Raw genomic sequence first — 6,000 nt, 5'->3', positions numbered from 1 at the left:
TCAAATTTAAAAATAAGATAGATTTTTAAGCAAAAAGATAAATACTAATTCTATTCAAATTCAAATTACACTAATATCTTGAATTAATTTATAAAAAATTTAAATTAATTCAAAATGATAATTAGAATTGAATTAGGAATAGTAATAGTATATATACAAAACCATACAAAAAATTGGAAGTTAATTCCATGAAAAAGTATGAAAAATTGAAGAAAAAAGAAAAAATTCGAAACTGTACGGACAGTTCTGCGATCGCAGGAAAATATCAGCACAGCCCCGATGTTGTCAAATCTTCAAAAAATCATAACTAATTCAAATAAAATCCAAATTGAATTCTGTAAAAGGCTAACTTGCTTAAATTTTTTCCATACTATCCAATAAAAATAATTCCAGAAACGAAATCACAATTATTTTTCACGAAAATTTCACAAACATCAATCAATCATCAAATAACACTCAATACAACATGATACCATCCAAAGAACATGCAAACAATCGTTTTAAAGTCCAAATTTCTTGCAAGTAAATCAATTACCATGGCTCTGAGGCCAGTTGTTAGAATTTATTTTACCAGGATCTTAGATCTACTCACAAGTATGTTTATTAACATCCTAAATATGAACTTTCTAAAACGATGAAATAAACACATATAAAGTTAAAGAAACCTTACATTGGGTGCAGCGGAATAATATGACTCCTTCCGTTCAGATATCTAGCCCTTGATTCCTTTCTGTAGCAGAGCATTATCAATATCTGAACCTGGATCTCTTTCTCTGAATCTTTGATGCTGAAACTCCTTTGCTGATGATCTTTCTTCACGATCTTCCTCACTATGATTGAGGTATCACTTGATGTGTGTGGGCACTACTCATACACTAAGGATTTCGAAATTATCAAGGAAGAAGAGAGAGAGTGGTCAGCTAAAGATAGGGAGAGAGAAGGCTCAGTTTTTCTGAATCAGAAGAAGTGTAGAAATTTTAGTGTAAATTTCCTGAAGCCTTCACTATCTATTTATAGCATTCCACTAGGGTTAGGTTTGAATTATTTGGTATTAAAATAATGAAAAAATCAGTTTAAATTTCCTACAAAAGTGGTTGGCCCTACACTTAGTGGATTGGGCCTTGCTTTTTGCAATTTTGCAATTTTAACACCTTTTGTATCTGATTTTCTCAAAAATACCAATTTCCTAATTCAACCATTTAAATGCCAATTCTAACTATTTAATAACTATAAATAATTATTAAATAATATTGTCATTTATCATATTTATTAATTGAACCATACAAAGTATCATAATTAACAAATATGCCCCTATAAACTCTTTCTTTACAATTTCGCCCTTACTTAGTGAAAAATTCACAAATAGACATAGTCTAATTTGAGAATTATAATTGATTAATCAAAACCAATTACATGAGTCTTACAAGCAATATTATCTCAACTAGTGGGGGGACCATGGGTCTATATAACCGAGCTTCCAATAAGTAGATCAAGAATTTAGCACTAAAATTCACTAACTTATTAATTCTTCGTTGAATCCACGCATAGAACTTAGAATTGCACTCTCAGTATATAAAATGCTCTATATGTTCCACCATATAGACACATCATTAGTTATCCATTGTTATAATCCTAATTTGAACAATGATCCTCTATATGAATGATCTACACTGTAAAGGGATTAAATTACCGTTACACCCTACAATGTATTTATTCCTTAAAACACTTGACCCCGTATAAATGATATTTCAGCTTATGTGAAATGAGTACTCCACCATTTATGTTCGTTTGGTCAAGCTCGAAGGAGATCATCCTTTGCTTACTATTCGCCAGATAGAAGCTATAGATTCCATGTTTATGACAGCGCTCCCACTCAATTGCACTACCGTGTTCCCAAAAAGTACGTATCACCCTGACCAAAAGGTAGGCTTAACTAACAATTCAAGGAACACAAATAGCCTTTCAAGATTGAGTCTAATCATAACAGGATTAAGATCATTTGATCTAGGATCAACTAGGCGATATTGACTTGAATAGATTTTACGGTAAGTTTAATTAAATCTAAGTCAAAGTTCAATATCGGTCCCTTCCGATGCATACTCCATGCATCCAACCTGAGCTTTACTTTAACCAATGTTCTGGAAAGAACATAGCACTTCTCCAAATGCAAGTAAACTCTGTTGTAGATTATCATATCAGTAAAACCCTGTGTCTGATAAATCTAGGAAACTTTATTCACATAGTCATGTTTACTTTCCAATGTGTTGACGGCACAATAAACAGGATCAAGTATGTGAAAAGGGTTTCAGATGAATTTATATATTATGTACATATAATCATGAAATAAATCATGTGAACCATGCAACATTAAATGTTATTTCTGATCTATATTAATAAGTAAATCTGATTATATTGAAATGAGTTTTATTTAGGGCATAAAACCCAACAACCGAAGTCTATAGTTTCGGACAGGGATCCGAAGTTCACCTCCAAATTTTGGCAAAGTTTGCAACGAGCAATGGGTACAAAGCTGAAATTCAGTACAGCATTCCATCCTCTGACAGATGGTCAGTCCGAAAGGACAATTCAGATATTGGAGGACATGTTGAGAGCCTGTGTTATGGACTTTGAAGGCTCATGGAATAAGTATCTACCGTTGATAGAATTTTCTTACAACAACAGTTATCAGAGTACGATAGGGATGGCTCCCTATGAACTGTTATACGGTAGGAAATGTAGATCTCCTATCCACTGGGATGAGACAGGGGAGAGGAAATACCTAGGTCCAGAGTCAGTGCAGCGGACCAATGAGGCAATAGAGAAGATAAAAGCTAGAATGCTTGCCTCACAGAGCAGACAGAAGAGTTACGCAGATCCGAAACGCATAGATGTTGAGTTCCAAGTAGGGGACCATGTGTTTTTACGGGTATCTCCGATTAAGGGGATCAAACGTTTCGGGAAAAGAGGCAAGTTATGCCGTAGATTTACAGGACCATTCGAGATTCTCGAGAAGATAGGTCAAGTGGCATACCGGTTAGCATTGCCTCCAGCCTTATCAGCAGTTCACAACGTATTCCATGTCTCGATGTTGAGAAAATACGTTTCAGATCCCTCTCATATACTCAGTTATGAGAGCCTTGAGCTACAGCCAGACATGACTTATGAGGAACAGCCAGTGCAGATCCTGGATAGAAAGGATAAAGTCCTTCGAAATAAGACCATAGCATTGGTCAAGGTTCTCTGGAGAAACAGCAAGGTGGAGGAAGCCACCTGGGAGCTAGAGTCAGATATGAGAGCTCAATATCCAGAGTTATTCAGGTTAGATTTCGGGGACGAAATCCTTTTAAGGGGGGGATAGTTGTAAAGCCCGCTTAGTTTAATTTGGAAATTAGCAGTTAATTATGATTAATTATGAAAATTATTTATAGCTATTTAAATAATTTATTTATACTGTTATTTATTGAATTCAGTGATGCATTTTATGTCATTCAGTAGTTTTCATATTTTGCATTTCCGGTGCCCGGTATTTTGGAACCCGACGTTTGGCTCAGGAGAAATTACAACTTAGTATGTTAGTAGTTTGGGACGGTTTATTAGACATTGAGAATGTCGGGAATGGCCGGGAATTTAGAATTTCCCAAAAATACCCCTTTAGTGTGTTTTATGTGATTTTAGTGTGGAGGGGCAAAATAGTCTTTTTGCCCCAATGAGATTTGTCTTTTAGTGATTTTTATTAAATGAAAAATAAATGTTATTTATGATTTATTTGGCTGAAATAATATTGTTTTATGTTAAGTGGGTTGTTATTTCATTTTTACAAAACTCTACACTTAGAAAATAGAAAGAAAATTCAAAAACTATCTCAACCTCTCTCTCTCCTTTCGGCCCTCCTTGAGCAGCAAGGAAGTGAAGTTTCCTTGGTGATTCAAGCTCATTTTGAGCAGATTTAGTGATCCCTATTTGCTAGTAAGCTTTATTCATCTTTCTATAATGTTTCTTGAAGTTTTTGAAGTAAAATGATAGGTTGCATGTTAGTTTTGGATGGTTGTTGTTGCTGTGTTTATTTGTTGTTTGCAGTAGCGGGACTCAGTATCGTGTTGGACACGGCAGTTAGGGTTATGATCAGGGGTATGGGCGTCTGATCATGACCGGGATTTATGTATGAGTATTATTATGCTTTTCTTACTGAGTTTGTCGACTCACAGTTCTACGTTTATGTGTAGGTAAAGGCAAGGCTAAAGCTGATGGACCGTGAGCGAGCTTATGAAGGTTGTACATGTCGGGGCGGTTAGGCCTGGAGCGTACGATCCTCGGGACAGCAAGGCTGATTTTTGTAACTAGTCGCTAGGCGACATTTATTCTGTATAACAGTTAACTTTTGTAAATGATTTTGTAATCGGGATCCCGAGTCTTTTTGTAATTATATTTTACAAGTTTCATTAAAAAGGAAAATTTTTAATTAATCACGTTTTCCGTAAACCTCGTTGATTAGCAACGAGCTGCACAGCCTGTTTAAAAATCACGTAATACGCCTATGTTAGTTAGGGTGTTACAGAAATTGTAAAGAAAAGAGATTCTAGGTTTATTTATTAATTAAGAGACTCTATACGTCTAAATTAATAATTATATTAAATGACAATATTATTTAATAATCTATTTTAGTTATTAAATAATTAGTTTTGGCATTTAAATGGTTAGAATTGGAAAATTGGCATTTTTGGGAAAATAGAAATAAAATTGTGGAAACTGCAAAATCCAAGTGAGGCCCATCACACCTTTGGCCGGCCACTTGGTTGTGTTTCCCAATTATTATTTTCAATTTTTTAACCTAAACCTATCAACTATCTATTAAAGGAAAGTGGTGGATCACACCAAATAAGCCAGTTAATCAATTACTCAGCAATTGAGGAAACTGTTTTTTTGGAAAGTTGAGCTTCCCTTTTCTCTATATATAGCTGCCCTCTTCTCTTCCTCTTGGAACACACGATCAACACAATACACAAGAGAGAGAGAATTTTGAATTCCCTAGTTAGAGAGTATTGCCCACACACAGCAAACAGTACCTGAATCATAGATTGGAAGACTGTGAAGGATCACATCCAACTGAAGGACATTCGGGCTCAGATCTTGATTATACTCTGCAATAGAAAGGAATCAAGGGTTAGAGATTTGAGTGGAAGGAGACATATTATTCCGCTGCCATCAATGTAAGGTTTTCTTAACTTTATATATGTTTTCTTTTCATCGTTTTAGAAGTTCATATTTAGGTTATTAATCAACATACTTGTGAGTAGACCTAAGATCCTGGTAAAATAAATTCCAACAGAATCCTCATGTTCTTGCTCCACCAGGACGACCTTTCCCTTTCCTGCCACTTGGGCAGACGAGCGAGCAACTCTTTTAGGGTCTTCCTTGTTCCTAATAGATCGCTCAATAGGTATTTGGCTTTTCAGAGGGGCCTTCCTGTTATTCTTCTTGCTCGGGGCTTCCTAGTCAGGCACAGTCTCTTCGGATGCCACAACCTTTGGCACAAAATCGGCTAGAAATAGCTTGTACTTGACGAAATTAGCCTCAGTGGCCAAGAGGGAGATGTTTCGTTTAGCAGGAGAAAGTTGAAGAATCTTTTGCGCCCTCTTCCTGAGCTCCAGTGTGAACGGTGGGTGGCAGTAGGATGGCACCTGCTGAAAGCTAGTGTGGTCGGTGTCCATCCCCTTGACGAAATAATACACATCAACAAAGCCTCCTATCTTCGTCACTTCAGTGGCCGTGGTGCCTCTCAAAAATATCTTCTCAATCTGAGACAAATAGACTACCCTGACCTATTTTGCTTGGGGCTTGACTTTAGATCAAAAAGACAATTGGTATAGTGGGGGACGACTCACCCCATCCTTGTGAGGCGTAGAGTATGAACAGGGCAGACAAATATTTGAGGCCCTTGTGGGTGAACTGGGTTGGACTTATGTGATAGTAGTTCTCAATCTTCTTAAAATCTTGGAGCAA

The sequence above is a fragment of the Cannabis sativa genome, chromosome 2, assembly GCF_029168945.1.
Source record: "Cannabis sativa cultivar Pink pepper isolate KNU-18-1 chromosome 2, ASM2916894v1, whole genome shotgun sequence".
NCBI classification, from domain to species: domain Eukaryota; kingdom Viridiplantae; phylum Streptophyta; class Magnoliopsida; order Rosales; family Cannabaceae; genus Cannabis; species Cannabis sativa.
This window is presented reverse-complemented; position numbering follows the sequence as displayed.